Raw genomic sequence first — 19,219 nt, forward strand, 5'->3', positions numbered from 1 at the left:
GCAGGGGGAGGCGTCCCTGCTAATCAGAAAGTACTGGTGCGCCATCCTTGCAAGCCCTGACTCCACCATTATTGTTCACACATGTTAATTGTTTCAGTAGTAGAGTTACATGGATGAAGCAGTTGTTACAGCTCTAGCACTATAGACATAGCTTTCATGCCACCTGATTATCACTCAGACAGTGGAAACAGGTCACATGTTGAGCTTCAAGATATCAAAAGACCAAGATGGTGTGTATGCATTTGGTTCTCCCGTCATGATTTTTTTTCTTTCTGACTTCAAGGGCAATAGAGCAGAAACCACACACACATTGAGCAGTATCCAGCACTAATGCTGTGTGTGGTTTCTGCTCTATTGCCCTTGAAGTCAGAAAGAAAAAAAATCATGACGGGAGAACCAAATGCTCCTACTCATTCTGTTGCACCAGCAGGACCTACTGCTCATGCAACAGAAAGCGAGCCCTTCAAAAAACAACCCTGGGACAGGTCAGCAGAACCTCCTCCTGCAAGCTCTGCTGACCTGCCCCCATTCCGGAAGTAAGCATTTCTGCAAGTCCCTAGTTGCTTTCCTTAACTGCTAGCTCCCCGTTGCGATAGTGGTGGGTCCTCCTGGTGCGTTAGTATAGTGCCCATTGGCTCCAAGTGTCTCCAGGTTTTGTAGGGTGGTTCTCACCTACATCTTCCCCATTGTAGCACTTGCCGATAAAGCGCAGCAATTCTAATCATAGCCAACACAATGCTGTTCAATGGAGTTGATTGGCACAGTCAGCTGCAAGTTATCATGTCTTGAGAAATCAAGTAATATAAAAGCGTGTGTAAACATCCCTGAACACAGGGAGTAAAACCACCGTTGATTTCTGTGTTGAGTACTGTACTAAGATTCTGAAAACAGATACATAAAGGCTTAAACTGCATTGAAAGCACTGAGTTGTATCACGACGCACAGTGCTTGTCTATATAGGAATGGGGTTTAGTTACAAGAATATTAGCTGCCTTCAAAGAATATAGGATCAAGGCCTAAATGGTTTCATTCCAAAACATTACCCCTTTTTAAAAAAAGGGTTATAAAGACAGCTGTGATACTAACTTATTTATTTTTAGATCACGGTATCCTTTTATCCTGTTTTTGTTGTTGAGTGTTCTTAAATCTTTGATCAGTACCTGTGGACACACAAGTTACTATAAATACACAAACCTGTACATTGGAACCTAGGAATATGATGCTTATAAGTTGTTGCATGTTTTTTTTTCTTCCATTTCAAACCTTTATTTAAAAAAAGTAAATTAATGCCTACAGATGTTGATGGATCTATATGGTTTTGCATGCCAAAACTCATAACTCAGTTATAGGCATGAAGTGTATGACTGTATTTACTTCTATTGAATATATTGGTATGGTACAATTTACAAAGTAACTAACAGAGGTTCTATATGTAAAAATATTTTTCTTTTTATGTAATTATATTGTAGTGTGGAGATAATGGAGCTACTTAACTGTTAACTAAATTGGCTGTAGAAATCATGTTCTTATAACAGTCATTTAAAAGCCAGTATTTATTTATATATGTTATACAGAAGAGGGTTAATTTGTGCGTGTGTGTGTGTGATGTCAGAGAGAATAATGTTTCTTGTAAAAAAAATTGTAAAAAAATTGTAAATAGTCTGCTCTGTTTCTCATTATTTTCATGTCTAGATTTTGTACATAAGTTTAAGTAATAAACTACTCTTCTATATAGCAATTTAGTCTCATGTAGTTCTTTATGCTATCTGGACATCATTATTGATTATTGAGAAGAGGGAGAGAGACAGGCAGAGAAGACCTTACGGCCTGCCCTGGCTGAGTTTTTCATCCCTTCTCCCCCACTGCCAGGGCCATCTACCATTAACTGCTCTGTGGGACGATTCCAGGAGAGAGACAGAGAGGTAGATAAGGATGACACCAAACACTTGCTCCTGTTCCAAGTGGACTCTCCTTGCCCCAAGGCATCTTCCACCAACTGTCCTGTGGGAAGGATCCTTATGATTTATTTATTAATTTAAAAAAGCTTAATATTTTTATTGTAATTGTATTGTTTTTATGTTTCTTACTATCTGCCTTGGTAGGATTTGTTTCATGAAAGGCGGCATATCAATAAAGTAATAATAATAACATAGAATTATTGAGGTGGCTTCTTATAACTGCAGTCTTCTATAGAGAGTGGCTCCAATCCATACCAATGCATGTTCAGAGCTAGGGTTTGGCATGCCTAGCTCCAGTTGAATACTCTTGACTAGTGGATTCGAACTAAGATGGCGATGGAGAAGGCTGTTCTGTGGTTTGTTTTTCGTTCATTTGATCTTATCACCTGAAAAGTTTTAAAATGGTTTTAAAATGTGGCAGTTTGCTTGGTATTAATTGTTTTAATTAATGGTATTAATGTTACAGTAATTGTTAATGGTATTAACAATTAATTAATTAATTGTTACAGGCATATTTGCCTTATCTTTTTCTCATGGGCGTCCCATGGACTTAAAAGGCTTTATCTCCACTAATTGCTGCAAGTCACTAGTTTGGGAGCCCACAGCTGTGTTGGGTTTTTTTTTTTTTAATCTTTTACAATCTGACATTTTAAAGAAAATACAACTTGGGGTCTTGTTTTCTTTTAGGGAGCGGAATGGACTCGGCCTAATAGCAAAAATGGGGAAACTTAAAAGATCCAGAAGTCTGGACAGCGATGATACTGTGGTGCTTCCCAGTACTAAACAAAGCAGAATAGAGAATTGTCTTTGGCCAGCGGAAGCCAAGTCTGACCCTGAGAAGTTTGCAATTCTGGTCTGGAACCGTTTTGACACTTTGAGTTTGGAAGTGATTGTTCACAGATCTGAGATGGAGGCTGGCAGCAAGCCCCCTCCTTTTTTGACCGAACAGAAATGGACTCTTGGGAAAGCCGATTTTCTGGTGGAACAATGTTTGCTCATCAGCCAGACAGTTCAATCTATTTATAAACAGCTAGATAATATAGTGGAAAAACTGCATCGCCTATTCAACAGGCACCCCTACATTCCTGTACTCCCTGATATCCATCTTCAGGAAAGGTAGGGAGACACCAAGCAAGCACCTTATAATAACTCACTGAAGGGCAAAGAAACAAGAACTTCTGCCCACTCAAGCAGTTGGATATTGAGACCATGTGAAATTGTCGTTCACCTTCTGCCATACAAGGGCCAACATTGTAAATGGCGCTCTGTGTTTTGGGTCCTGTGTTTTGGGTAATGTAGATTTAAAATCAAGAGGCTTCTCAGTAATGGACATGCTAAAAAAAAATTCTTTTAATTTTTAGCTCCCAAAGAATTCCAGCACTGATAATGGAGAAGAAAGATCAGCTAGCCCAGAAAGGGGTGCTCCCTCATCAGCACTTTAAAGACACAGCAGGAAGATCCCTACCACTATCTAAAAAGGAAGACATGGGGAAGAAATCTTTCTCTCCTCTTTCAACCAGACCCACTTTCAACTCAGGTGGCTGTGATGATCTAATTCACAGAGCCAATTGTGCTTTCAAATGTGATTGAGCCAATCACAGTGCCCTCTGGAGACATAATAGTATTGGAGGAAAAATTTTAAGGGTCCTATTCAAGCAATATCAGACTGCAATAAACCAGCTCCCAAGAGCCGAGCTTCAGATCATATGGATTGGACTGAGCCAGCAGAGGAAGATCTGATAACTACCTTCCATAACCTTCCTGATAAGCAACAATGTAAAATCATGTACAAGTTAGAAAAGTTACAGACCAAGCTAAGTCAAATATAGATATTTAATCAACAAAATACAGGGGGATCAGTTGTAAATCAACCTTCTCATTCTAAAGTGACGTCACCTAAATTTTTTAGAGTTAAAAAGTTAAAAGAGAAGGTAGAACTGGAATAGATAAACCCATGGATATAGAGCTGTCCAAAGAAGGCAGAAAGGAAGGGTGTATTCGAGACAATTGGGGAGACAGAGAATATAGACCCGTCTGAGAGAAATAGAATTTATCTCAGGTCAATACCTACCAGTGAGGGGTGGATGTCTTATAGCTATTTAGAACCGCATGAACTGAGTAGCACAACTTCAAACTTTCAACAAATACCTGATGTGGATAGGTATAAGCATATGGGACCAGCCCAGGTGCCTATTGGTAGCATTTTTTTAGACACTGCAAGTCTCCTAAACAAGATAGACTAATAGCAAAACAGCTTAAGTCTTTATTGTGTATTCTGTCTTGGAATATGGCAGGCTGGATAAATAAGTTAATTGACCCTAAATTTACCCCCTATATGCAATTATTTGGCCTGCTATGTGTACAAGAAACTTGGCTCATAGATGTTAATGATATTCACCTGCAAGGCTTTAAAATAGCGGCCCTTCCAGCTCTCACACATGTAAGCCTGGGTGTGGAAGTGGAGGCCTGGCTGTCCTTTCTGTAGATACACAGTTGAATATAAACGACTTAAAACTTAACAATGGATATACAGACAGTACTAGTGAATATTTCAAGACTCAGCCCTGTGATCTCTTTGAAGGTATATATGCCTCCTAAACCTACGAATCCACATGCCAAAAATGTCTGGCGGGATCTGGAACAAGTGCTACAATGCATTGAGGAAGCATTCCCAAAAGCAGATGTTTTGTTATGTGGGGATTTTAATCTCGAACGGGTGGAAATGAACAAATTAGTAAAGTGACTGCCTTAGATAATGTTAATATCCCAGATAGCCACTCACAGGACAAGTCCATCAATAAAAATGGGCAAATACTCTATTGCATATAAACAGTTGCAATGTTTAAATGGAGGGCCATTGGATAGGAAAAATGGCCACTATATTTACTTAACCCAGAATGGGGGCAGTATGGTTGATTACATCCTTGTGTCACATAACATTTATTCAAAAGTCCAGTCCTTCTAGTTAGAGGAATGGACATATAGTGATATCTTCTCATTGGTTGCAAAGGTAGGCAGTATAAAGCTCAGTAAGCAGCTTATCACTTTACATCCTATGCAAGGCACCCACGTTGGGGAAAGACACTGGATGGTCATTACCTGTGGCTAGGGATGTACGAAAGGGACTTACCTTGTCCCGCAGCTTGCTTCGCGGTGGGGGGGAGGCGCTTCGCTTCTCCCCCCGAAGTTCAGGCGAGGGGGGGGAGGCGCCCCGCCTCGCCCAGCCAAAATTCAGGCCGGGGGGGGAGGTGCCCCACCTCGCCCGGCCGAAATTCAGGCCAGGGAGAAGCGCCCCGTCTCCCCGGCCATGAAAGAAAAAGTGGGGGGAAAAAAAGCTGTGATAGGCTATGTAACGATTAACGTAGCCTATCACAGCTAGATTTCCAAAGTCAGCCGTGATAGGCTACGTTAGTCATCACGTAGCCTATCACGGGTGACTTTGGGGAAAAAAAATGGGCGCCACCATTTGCGTTCCTTATTTTGGCACGTCTAGTCTACGTAAAGATTTACGTAGACTACGGCGAAAATAAGGGAACGCCATTTGCGTACACGCTTTTTTTTTTTCCAAAGTCACCCGTGATAGGCTACGTGACGATTTACGTAGCCTATCATGGCTGACTTTGGAAATCTAGCCGTGATAGGCTATGTAAATCGTCACGTAGCCTATCACGGGTGTGTGTTTTTGTTTTTTGTTTTACTTTTTTATTTTGTAATGGCGGTGGTGGCAGCCGGTCGGGAGACCAGCCGCCGCCCCCGCTCCCAATGAAATGCTGCCGAAACGCCGCCAGGACCCGCCGCCGAGAGGGACATTCGGCCACGGTAAGTCCCATCCCGGGGGGGCGGGGGGCCAGCGGAGAATTTCCCCAACACTTTCGGGGAATGCCTCCCCCTCGGGCTCGGCACTCGGCCTCCCGAAGATTCGTGGAGAAATTCTCTGCCATCCCTACCTGTGGCACATGAAATAAGGCAAATTCTGGGGAATCAAATTATGATGAAGCTCAGAGGTGAATTTATAAATAAGGCAGGTAATTACCTTAGCATATACCAGGTCCTGCTAGAAAATCTAAGGCCCTTTTTGGTAAAATCTGGACATCAGAAAATGGAACCTCGCACACAATCCTAGTTCGATGCAGAGTGTAGAAGTAGCCAACAGTCTCTGGTAAAAGCAGTTAGATCTTTAAGGACAAATAAATCTGATGATCAAATGAGGATTTTTTTAATACAGTGATGTGCATATAAAGACCTCTTAAGAGAAAAAAAGGAAAGTCATGCTAATACATTTTGGAAAGATCTTGGGCAAGCCATTATTAGTAAGAATAAAAAATATTTCTGGGATCTTGTAGCACATGGTCTTATACAAATTAAACCAGTGGTAGAAATCTTGTGAAACTGCAGATATGGAAATAAGATTGCATGATGTACAGTGGTGCTAAAATAGTTTGGTTACCTTACTTTGCCATGCCAAAACTATGCCACAGATTACATTTTCTAAAGGAATTAATCTGTGTTAGTGGGTATATCTAGGACCACATCAAAGATGGGTAGAACTCGAAGAACAGATTCATCTGTGTTTCTACTCCTTTCCTTCCCATTTCATATCTCTCATTTATTGTGTCATGTTAGAATGTAAGCCATTGGCAGAACTTGTTTTGTTTTTAATCCAAACTTGCTAAATGCATTATTGGGCACTATAAACAGTTCTATTTCCCTATTTATCACTAGAGGAAGGGAGTTACACAACTGTTTTGATGTATGTTTCAATTTTTCTGAAGTCTAGTGCATTAAAAGTACTGGATTTTTTCTGCTTAATAAAGCATGGAAATAACAAGAAACAGCCAACGATTTACAATAATTTTAATGTATGCTAGGAAAGCTAAAATAGACTTCATTGTATTAGAACTGTTTTGTTCTGCCCAATATAATTGGAGTTGCTGGGTCTTTGAGATACAAAGATAGATTCAAAGTAGGAAAAATGATTACTTTTATTGGAGGAAAGTAGGTATGTGAAGAATTTCACAAAATGACATCAGGCAGAATATATACCTGAGCATAAATCTTAAAAATAAAGAGATAAAATAGGGTTATAAATAATTATAGAATGTTTGGACCTTCCCCCACACAAAACATTCTATTATTTTGAACAGTTTTAGTGGATATTTTTATGTGCATTGCATTTATCTTTTATACTACACTAAGGGCGCAATCCCATGCAGATAGGCAGCCGCCTCCAAACTCGGAGGCGACCGCCTATCCAATGCAGGGCAGGAGAAGCATGGAGGGGATCGTTCCCTCTGTGCTTCTCCTGCCCTGCATTTTCAGCTAGACAGCCGATTGCGGCTGCCTAGCAGCAGGAGGACGGAGCAGGGGAGGAGGCTGCTGTATGACACATTGGATGTGTTGTACAGCCATTTCCGCCCTCCCTGCCCTAGAACGCCCCCCGGGAACACCCCATCTTGGCTGCTCCACACTCCTCTTGTGAGCACGGGGCACAGGGCTTTTCTGCTTTGCCTGTGAGGCAGTGCAGAAGTGGGGGAAGGTCAGTTCTCCAGGAACTGACCTCGGAGCATGGGCTCCGAGGTCGGTTCCCAGAAAACCAGATATCCTGCGGCCGTCCAGCCTCTGACTAGTGGCCATAGGATTGCTCCCTGAGTTTCCAATTAAAATGGTATATAATAGCACCATTGCTATACTCCTCTAAGCAACTCCGAAAGCTTGGAAAATTGATGGCTAGTGAAACTGGGTTAATCCAGTCAACTGAATCAACCAAATCATTCCATTAAAAAATGGAAGCTTGTGTATTAGTACCAAAAGCTATCCAGTAAAAGATCACTTTTACTTTGACCTACTGTGTGTGTGTGTCAGCTTTATCAGTAACATTTTCTAGGTCTTGTTTCTTTGAACTAGAGGATGGCCAGCGGTATGTAGCACCAAATCAAATAAAGTTTCATTCAGTGATGAGAAAAGACAAGACAGGTGGTTGTTTATTTTTAGCTAAAATGGTTCTAGCATTGTACTATTCAGTGTGTGTATGTGTGGAGGGAGAGATTTCTAGTTCTGTTGTTTTCAGGTGCTATAACTTCATTACCTGGAATAAACCCAGTCTCATCAAGAAAGGCCTAAAGCCAAAATACTGGCTTTTGTCCAAGGACAATACAACAGAAAGAAAATGAAAGGAACCAGACTATGGATTGTAGTCAGACATGACTTTTCAAGTATAACAAATATGTATAATTCCAGGTGATGTGACAGGAGTACATTTTGCCAGTAAGCAGTTGGATTGTCCCAGTTTTGTTTTTGTTAACAGGTAACACCTCTTGTCTTGACATTTGTGGGTGGGTTTGTAGCCCTTGTTCTTGCATCTGGAGAAGTAAAGACTATGCATATGATACTTTTCCAGAGATAATATCCTCTGCTTTTCCCACAAGCAAGGCTTTAGAAAGGATGGGGAAAAATCTCTGGAGCTTTTTGGCCTTATACAGATTGGAAAGGGCATGGTGAAAGTCCAGTGGGGAAACTAAAACAACAACAATACAGATTTACTATGCACAAGATTTATTTTTGACAAGAACAGACATAACTTTCTGGGTTATACAGAGGAAAAAGGATAGAATTGATGCACTGAAATATTTGTATCCATGTTCATCTCTGCATTCAATTTGGAAAAGACTGGACTTCCCATGGCAGGTTCTAATTCTAAAATAAAAATGTGCAGGAATTTCTCTTCAGTTGCCTCTTGAGTGGCTTTCATGCTTTGTTCTGGGACTTCTGTGGAAGCTTATCAAGCATTCTGCTGTGAAAAGATCAATAATGGCATACCTACACACACGCACGCACACACATGGGACTGTTGTGTATGTTTGTGTGCACATTACTGTGTTGTTGTTTTTAGCAAAATTCCAGTGTACACCATCATGCAGGGGTTCTATGCCAGATATACTGGGTTCCTCAGTAGGTGCATCAGTGATGAACGGGTTTCCTGAAAATGGGACAATTGAAACTACCTCTATAGAGGACACAATTGGTACTTTGCTCTTGGTGGGTTGTTTCTAAATGACTTGTACACTTTAACTGCAAGTCAAATTTGTTTATATGTAGTCATCAGACCATCACAAAACAAACATCTAACAAAGGAAACTACATATCCACATAAAAGTAACATGTTAACATAAATTAACACAAACTCAATATTACATAAAAGAAAGTTAAAATTCTGAATCTTCATGTAGTCAGAACTACAGTTGGATCTGACTTTTTAGTTAAACACTTCAACTCTGAAGGCATTCTAAATGTGCAGAAGCACAATATTAGACTTTACACAAATAGGGTTTATGATTTCTGCAGTTTATGAACACCTGAGTTGTTAATTACTTATCACGGTCATATATAGGGGTGGGGGTGGGGAGGAATGGGCCATTCCTAGTTTAACAACCTCAGCTGAGATTAATTAGATACCTTCCCAACAATAAATTCCTCCCGGATTACTCTTGGGATTTTTTGTGTCCCTGTCAGATAAGCATAATATTTTGAAATACCTGGCTGTAATGATCACAGGTAGCTCAGTAATTTATAAGTTATTTAATACAGCAGTTTATCAATTACCTCAAACTACTTTGTAATTTTCCTAAATATATACAGTCAGGGCCAGAAATATTGGAACAAGGATAAGTGTTTTGGCAGTTGGCCTCTGTACACCACCACATTGAAGTTGAAAGGAAACACACCCAGATGGGAGCAAAGTCAGGACTTTCAGCTGTAATTCAAGGGGTTTGACAAAAGTGGGGCGCTAACCATTCAGGAAGAACAGCCAGTGGCATACACACACACCCATCGTTGGTGGCTCATAAGTAATGGAACGAATGGCTGACAAGCAGCTGCATGGCCAGGTGTGGCCTGTTTCCTGGGTGCCCCATGACCAAGCAAGTAGATAAAAGGCCTGGAGGTGGTTCTGAGTGTTACATTTGCATTTGCTAGCTGTTCACTGGAACCCCCAACATGAGGTACAAAGAGGTGTCCATGCGAGTGAAGGAGGCCATCATCAGGCTGAGGAAGTAAAATAAACCCATCAGAGAGATAGCAAAAACATTGGGAGTGGCCAACACAACAGTTTGGAACATCCTGAAAAAGAAGGAATTAACTGGCAAGCTCAGCAACAGCAAAAGGCCTGGAAGACCACAGGAGACAACTAAAGTGGATGACCGCAGAATGCTGCTCATGGTGAAGAGGAACCCTTTCACAACATCTAGCCAGGTCAAAAATGTTCTTGAGGAGGTAGGCATGTCATTGTCAACATCTACAGTCAAGAGACGGCTTTATGAGTGTAAATACAGAGGCTTCACAACAAGGTGCAAACCACTGGTAACGCTCAAGAAGAGACAGGCCAGATTAGCCTTTGCCAGCAAACACCTAAAAAAGCCTGCCCAGTTCTGGAATAAGATTCTTTGGACTGATGAAACCAAGATTAACTTGTACCAGAATGATGGGAACAGAAAAGTATGGAGAAGGAAAGGAACAGCTCATGATCCAAAGCATACCACATCATCTGTCAAACATGGTGGAGGCAGTGTTATGGCATGGGCATGTATGGCTGCCAATGGAACTGAGTCACTGGTGTTTATTGATGACCTGACTGCTGATAAAAGCAGCAGGACGAATTCTGAAGTGTATGGGACTATACTTTCTGCTCAGATTCAGCCGAATGCTGCCAAATTGATAGGACGCCGCTTCATATTGCAGATGGATAATGACCCAAAACATACAGCAAAAGCTACCCAAGAGTTTCTCCAGGCAAAGAAATGGGATGTTCTTCAATGGCCAAGTCAGTCAGCTGATCTGCACCCAATAGAGCATGCTTTTCACTTACAGAAGACAAGACTGAAGGCAGAAAGACCCACAAACAAGCAGCAGCTGAAGGCAGCTACAGTAAAGGCCTGGCAAAGCATCTCAAGGGAGGAAACTCAGCATTTGGTCATGTCCATGGGTTCCAGACTTCAGGCAGTCATTGACTGCAAAGGATTTTCATCCAGATATTAAAGGCGATCCTTAAGTTTGATGTTGGTTTGTTCCATTACTTATGAGCCACCAACAATGGGTGTGTGTGCATGCCACTGGCTGTCCTTCCTGAATGGTTAGTGCCCCACTTTTGTCACACCCCTTGAATTACAGCTGAAAGTCCTGACTTCGCTCCCATCTGGGTGTGTTTCCTTTCAACTTCAATGTGGTGGTGTACGGAGGCCAACTGCCAAAACAGTTATCCTTGTTCCAATATTTCTGGCCCTGACTGTAGGTTCAAACTTGTTTGCTAAATACTTTTGTAAATATTGCTTTGTTGTTGTTGTTCAGTCATGTCCAACTCTTCGTGACCCCATGGACCATAGCACGCCAGGCCTTCCTGTCCTCCGCTCTCTCCCGGAGTGTGCTCAAAGTTCATATTCATTGCATCGGTGATGCTATCTAGCCATCTCATCCTCTGCCGTCCCCTTCTCCTTTTGCCTTCAGTCTTTCCCAGCATCAGGGTCTTTTCCAGGGAGTTTTCTCTTTGCATTAGGAGGCCAAAATATTTGAGCTTCAGCTTCAGTACCTGTCCTTCCAATGAGCAGTCAGAGTTGATTTCCTTTAGGATGGACTGATTTGACCTCCTTGCAAGCACTTGTTGGCACTTGTAAGCGTCTTCTCCAGCACCACAGTTTGAAAGCATCAATTCTTTGGCGCCCAGCCTTCCTTACAGTCCAGCTCTCACAGCCATACATTACTACTGGGAAAACCATAGCTTTGAGTATACGGACCTTTGTCGGCAAGGTGATGTCTCTGCTTCTTACTATGCTGTCTAGGTTTGCCATAGCTTTCCTTCCAAGGAGCAAGCGTCTTTTAATTTCATGGCTACAGTCACCATCTGCGGTGATCTTGGAGCCCAAGAAAATAAAATCTGTCACTGCTTCAATTTCTTCCCCTTCTATATGCCAGGAAGTGATGGGGCCAGATGCCATGATCTTTGTTTTTTTAATGTTGAGTTTCAAACCAGCTTTTGCACTCTCCACTTTCGCCCTCAACAAGAGGCTCTTTAGATCCTCTTTGCTTTCTGCCATTACGGTGGTATCGTCTGCGTATCTGAGGTTGTTGATAATTCTCCTGGCAATCTTAAATCCAACCCGTGATTCATCCAACCCAGCGTTTCTCATGATGCGTTCTGTATATAGGTTAAATAAGCAGGGCAACAATATGCAGCCTTGTCGTACTCCTTTCCCAATTTGGAACCAATCGGTTGTTCCATGTCCGGTTCTTACTGTTGCTTCTTGACCCTCGTACAGGTTTCTCAGGAGACAGGTAAGGTGGTCTGGTACTCCCATCTCTTTCAGAATTTGCCAGAGTTTGTTGTGATCCACATAATCAAAGGCTTTAGCATAGTCAATGAAGCAGAAATAGACATTTTTCTGGAATTCTCTTGCTTTCTCCATGATCCAGTGAATGTTGGCAATTTGATCTCTAGTTCCTCTGCCTCTTCGAAACCCAGCTTGTACTTCCGGTAGTTCTCGGTTCACATACTGCTGAAGCCTAGCTTGTAGGATTTTGAGCATCACCTTGCTGGCGTGAAATGAGTGCAATTGTACAGTAGTTTGAACAATCTTTGGCATTGCCCTTGTTTGTAGATATACTGGTCACCTGAATTAAATTCACCCATGCTTGTCCATTTTAGTTCACTGATTCCCAAGATGTCGATGTTCAGTCTTGCCATCTCATGTTTGACTATCTCCAGCTTACCTTGATTCATTGATCTTACATTCCAGGTTCCTAGACAATATTGTTCTTTACAGCATCGGACTTTCTTTTCACCACCAGAAACATCCACAGCTGAGTGTCCTTTCGGCTTTGGCCCAGCTGCTTCACTCTTTCTGGCACTACTTGGAAATGCTCTCTGCTCTTCCCCAGTAGTATATTGGACACCTTCTGACTTGAGGGGCTCATCTTCCGGCGTCATCTCTTTTAGCCTTGTGATACGTTCCATGCGGTTTTCCTGGCAAGAATACTGGAGTGGGTTGCCATTTCCTTCTCCAATGGACCACATTTTGTCAGAACTCTCCACCATGACCTGTCCATCTTGGGTGGCCCTGCACTGAGTTATGCAAGCCCCTTCGCCACAACAAGGCAGTGATCCATGTAGGGGAAATATTGCTTTACCTATGTGCTTTTAATTTTTTTTTTTTTACTACTTGGCTTTTTCAGGTTCACTTAGCCTCACTGGGGAAACCTATCTTGTATAAATGCACACTTATAAGTAAGTTAATAGATGATGATCATGTGACAATGCCTGGTGTTAGTAAAGTAATATGACACCTCCAGTTTTCTGGTAAAAATCATTTCTCCGCTTAGCACTTAACATAGTTTTTTTTTTGTTGCAGTGGCTAGAATGGCTTCTTATCTGACTGGTACGCAAGTTAGAGTTTTGTACATAAGCATGAAAGCTACATTGAACTGGTAGGTATCATTGTCACCTATAGCTTAGCAAATAGTGCAAGGCCTACAAATTATTCTTGGGTTACATGATCTAGACTGTAGAAGAACCCACTTTCTGTTCATTGGCTTAAGCAGATGTGAATGAATAACAGAGGCAGTCCGATAGCCAGATAGCCAGAGCAATTTAAGTTCCCTGTGTCTGGATAATATCAGCCAACACAAAGCTGACACTACTTTAAATCTTTGCTGTATTTTTCTCCCTCAGGAACTAAAATATGTATTCAATCATTTCATACTTTTTGTGGGGGAGGAGATTGTCTCACATGAATAATTTGCATTTTGTTTTCATACATATAAAATGGTCTTTTGGGTTGGATTTTTCTGATAATAATTATCCTAAAATCACCTAGGGAATTGAGCAATAGCAAGTGTGCATGTTAAATATCAAATGCTACTAAAAAAGGGAATGTATTTTAGATTCCATCTTCTTTGCCTTCAGATGCTTTCTCTTGCTGCAGTAAGACTTCAGCTTAAATGGCAAATTTCTATTCTTGGAATGACTCAAGGATTATTCTTTTTCTTTTTTACAGTCATGGTTTCTTGAAGCCTTTATTAGATTATTTCGGTCAGTAAATTTTTTGTAGATAATTATTGTCAACGTTCTTGAGGGATATATATTTTTGCATGTTGGCTTATCTCTACAGCTGTAAAGCTATTTCTCACCCATGAAGCTACCACATTTGTGATGTATTCTTTTATTTTTGAAAAAGAGCAACTTAAAAATAAAATCTCCACAACAGAAACAAATGTTTGGTTACGGGATAATTAAACACCCATTTTGGCATTAACCGGTCAATAAAAACCTTATGTGAAAAATGTGCTAGAATGCCATGGATAATTTAGTTAAACAAATCAAATCATACAGAAGTCAAAACAATTGCCTTTGAGCAAAGGTTAAGGATTCTTTTGCTCCCAATATGAACCTGAACAGCAAAAAAATTAGTAAGGACGTGTTTGCTCAGAAAATGGGCTTCAATGGTACTTGTGTGCTTCTGCAACTTGCAGTGTGTGATAACAATGCCACAGGATTCATTCATTTACATGTTTCTTGCTACAATTTGAAGTCTGGCCTTCATTAGTACCTAGATCCCATGTGAAAAATGATTCAGACAGTATGATGGAGGCAGAGGAACAAGGAGCACTAATAGGAGTCTTGGGCATTGTTGGCCAACCTCCTTGTGACTGGTGGGTGGAGACGGAGTTGCCAAAGATTCTGTAGGAGGGTCTGTCATTGTTGCTCTGTTGACTCTTCTTTCTGCTCCAGCTCTTGGGCTTTTGGCTTTTCTGCCGGGACTGCAAAGTATATACTTGGGCTGTCTGCTGTCCTTCACAGCTGCATCGAAGTCAAAGCTGCTCTAAGAGACAGGAAGGCTGATGTTTCATAAAGCCTGCAAGGCAGCTTGTAGAAGGCAGCAGCATTAGCAGAAAACAATGTGAACACAGAGAGAAAAAGAACAAACAGTTCAGCCAGACTTTTCTTTCATAACATGCCAATAGGCCAGTGTTATGATTGTGCCACTGCTGCACCAGCATAACAGTATTACACACTCCCACTTTTCCAAGCAGAGAGATATTCCAGGGACAACACTTACCCAGGTCTGGCTTTCTTTGGATTAGAGATCACTGGAGGCTTATGGTATTTGTGCAATAACTTGGTTTATGTACCAATATGCAAGCTGAGCATAGCTAGAAATGCCTAGCTTTACAGACAGAGCAGCAAGGAAGCTTACATAAAGAGGATTTCTACATGAGGCTTTTACTGCATGCTTGCGATTGGCCACTCACAGAAGTTTGCAGATCTTTTACATGATGTTGTCAACCTCCAGAATGTCTCCTGCACTTTCCTCCCTTTATCCCACTTTCAAAAAGATCAGAGATAATCTGTAATAAACCTTAATGGTGCCATATTGGCGGTGTGAAATGCTGCTGTTGCACTATAATTCCACCACTAGGTGGCACTGTTTCTTTGAACATATAGAGCACTGCTGAGAAGGGAAGTTTTCAATTCCAAACCACATGTTCACTGTCTAAAGGAGACCATCATAAACCTGGAAAGATTCTGGGAGAAGAAGAAAGCCCTGTTAAGGATGCAGGATTTTTGCTTAATATAGAGAAGCCCAAAGCCTGTTCCTGCAAATGAAGTGATAGGAAAATATTAAATTTATACTTAAATTACCTTGATGCTGTAATAATGAGTGTAATCCCTTCTCAGTAAGCAGATGACTTCATTACCACATAGTAAACTAAGCATGACAAGTTCAGAGAATGAATTTCTTGTATTGTTATTGAAACAGAACCTGCACTTGTTCGAAATGGCAATAATATGTAAAGAAGAGGTTGGCATTTCCTTTAAAGCTATATATTCTCATTGTCCCGCCTTTATCCCTTCTCTCAAAAACATATAAGAACATAAGAAGAGCCATGCTAGATCAGACCAAGCGTCCATCTAGTCCAGCATTTTGTTCACACAATGGCCAACCAGCTGTTCACCGGGAACCCACAAGCAGGACATGAGCTCAACAGCACCTTCCCACCCATGTTCCCCAGAAACTGGTGTACATAGGCTCACTGCCTCTGGTACTGGAGGTAGCATGTAGCCATCAGGACTAGTAGCCACTGATAGCCTTTTCCTCCAGGAATTTGTCCAACCCCCTTTTAAAGCCATCCAAATTGGTGGCCATCACTACCTCCTGTGGTAGCGAATTCCATAGTTTAACTATGTGCTGTGTAAAGAAGTACTTCCTTTTATCTGTCCTGAATCTCCCACCAACCATATGTTGCTTATGGTACTATAACTTTTTTTAAAAAATGTTATCCTGTAATCCTGCTCTCAGACTTTTGATATTGGTATGTAGATGCTCTAGAAATCATGTCCCTGATGTACTGGCTCATAGTATCCTATATACCAGGGGTGTTGAATGTCTTTCAGACCAAGAAGCAAATTACATTTTAAAGAAGCTCTCAGGGGTTGCATTCCATTGGCAGGCGGGGCTGAAGGCAAAAGGAGGTGGAGCCAAAAATATCAGTATATTTTAGCTTAAAGGTCTTACTACCAGAAACCAAGACCTTTTGGAATGGGAAAAACTGCACAAAAACCAGGAAAATACCAAATGATAAGTGGCCAGGGGAACGGGGGCAGGGCCATCTGAGGAACACTGGAGGGCTGGATTTGGCCCCTGGGCTTGAGGTTTTTCACCCCTGTTACATATTAATAGTGAACACCATTCTCAAAGTCTGGATCTTTATGTAGCCAAAATAGTACCATCCAGGTAGATGAGGAAGGTATCCGTAGGCTTGGAGGAACCCCAAGATTTTCAGAAGTATAAAAAAATCCTTCTTAAACAGCTCACGGAGGACTGAGCATGGTCAGTGGGCACAAAATGCTGTCTGTCTGTTGGAGAGGGGACCGGAAGGAGGTGGGGCAGAGAATGGAAAGAATCCTGAACAGGAGCAGTTTACACATCAACAATTGTTATAATTCATACATGTACATTTTCCAAAGCAAAATTACACTCCAACCACTGGGTGGAGGAGATACTATGCATACTAAGTATTTCCTGCTGATGTTCACTGCTGTTATTTCTGCCCTCCCCCATTTATTTATTTATTTTTGAGAAAGGAAAATTTCACTAATGGGTCCTCCGAAGGTATGGAGGTACTCCATACCTCCATTGGGCAAAGGTATGGAGCACTCCATTGATATAAAATGGGATAGGCATATTGGAAGCCACTCAGCACACGTGTGTGTATTTTGAATGTATGAATGAGCCTTCACTGAGGGGGAAGACTGAACAGTAAGTAACAATATTCAGGAACATAAAATTAAATCAATTGAATATTTAAAAAAATGAAGAAGCAAAGAAGCAATATACATTATATAGTCAAGAAATTAATAGTCTAGAAACGTTTAACTATTGCATGTGCACAGAAAGATCAAAGAATGTAAGTGTGGGAATGCTATTGCTGTACATGTCACCACTTCCTTCTCTTTGTCACATGTTGGTCCATGAGGAAAATTAATCCAAAATCTACAACTGGGAAATACCTTTATTAGGGCCAACCAAAAATGTCATTACAGGCTGCACAGGCTTTTAAGTTCTCCAGAACTAGGGATGTTGGAGAATTCCGCCATGGATTCCAGGGAGGCCAAATTCCAGTGCATTCGGCCCCCTGGAATCCGTGGCGGAACGAAGCAACCCCCCCTTGCCACCCCCCGAAATGGGCCAGGAATGGAACCTACCTGTTTGCGGCCGTTCGGTGCTCTGCGAATGGCTGCCGCGTCTGCGGCTGCCATTTGCCTTCCCACGAATGGCCATGATAGGCTACATAAGTATTTCTGTAGCCTATCACAGCTAATGCAGGGACACCATTTGCGTCCCTGCACAGCCCAGCAGTGGCTGGATGTCTGGCTGTGGGCGGCCCCAGCTGGTGGCTTCGTGGAGTTGCCGTGGAGCGGAGCCGGCTGGGGAGGATTTCGGGGGGAGGGATGGAGCGCCTCCCCGCCACCATGGATGTCCCTGGACGAAACCAGGTAAGTGTTTCGTACATCCCTATCCAGAATTCTTCAGCAGGCTAGATTAGTACAAAAAGTAGGGGGTGGGGGAAGAAACAGAAAAGTCCAAAAATAAGGCCAGATATTGGGGCCATGAGGACTGCCATTTAGACCTAGTCTCAAAACTGTTTGCACAGTTCCAGTTGAGATGTTTGTTGCCACCATCTGCCTGATTTTGTGGGAACACTTTCAGTTGCTGCGGCCTGATGACTTGGACAAGGTACATGCAGCAACGCAACCGACCACATGCCCTCTCGATCCTTGCCCCTCCTGGCTAATAAAAGCTAGCCGATGGGATATGACTGAGTGGGTCTAAGGAGTGATAAATACTTCCCTGTGGGAAGGGGTGGTCCCTGCTGTCCTTAAGGAATCCCACTCTGCACCCAATAGTACTAGACAACTACCACCCAGTCGCAAATATACCTCTCCTAGGTAGGGATGTATGAAAGTCACTTACCTGTTCGCGGATTATGTTGATGGTGGGGGGGAGGCGTTCTGTCCCTCCCCCCGGAATCCTGGCCGGCCAGCTCCACTCCACAGGGATTCTGCGGAGCCGCTGGCCGGCTCCACCAGCAGCTGGACATCCGGCCGCTGGCTAGCAGGGACGCAAATGGCGGCAGCCATAGCTGCCGCCGTTTGCATCCCTGCAGTCAGCCGTGATAGGCTACGTAAATGTTTACATAGCCTATCACGTCTAACTTAAAAAAACAACAACAATGCGCGTACGCAAATGGTGACAGCCACGGCCGCTGCCATTTGCGTTCCTTATTTTGGCACGTCTTAGTCTATGTCAAGATTTATGTAGACTAAGACTGCGAAAATAAGGGAAACGCTATTTGCGTTCCCCTTATTTTCACCGTCTTAGTCTACGTAAATCTTGACGTAGACTAAGACGTGCCAAAATCAGGAACGCAAATGGCGGTGGCCGTAGCCGCCGCCATTTGCGTACACGTGGTTTTTTTTTAAAAAAAAGTCAGATGTGATAGGCTACGTAAACATTTACGTAGCCTATCACGGTTGTTTTTTTTTGTTTTTTAACCTAGCTGTGATAGGCTATGTAAATCTTTATGTAGCCTATCACATCTTTTCTTTTTTTTAAACTGGAAATGGCGGTGGTGGCGGCCGGTCGGAAGACCGGCCGCCGCCGCCGCCGCTGAACCACCGCCAGAGCCACCGCCACCTGGAAGATCCGCCCCAGGTA

This window comes from Heloderma suspectum, chromosome 3, assembly GCF_057233095.1.
Source record: "Heloderma suspectum isolate Gila_16-S chromosome 3, 16-S_ref, whole genome shotgun sequence".
In the NCBI taxonomy this organism is placed as follows: Eukaryota; Metazoa; Chordata; class Lepidosauria; order Squamata; family Helodermatidae; genus Heloderma; species Heloderma suspectum.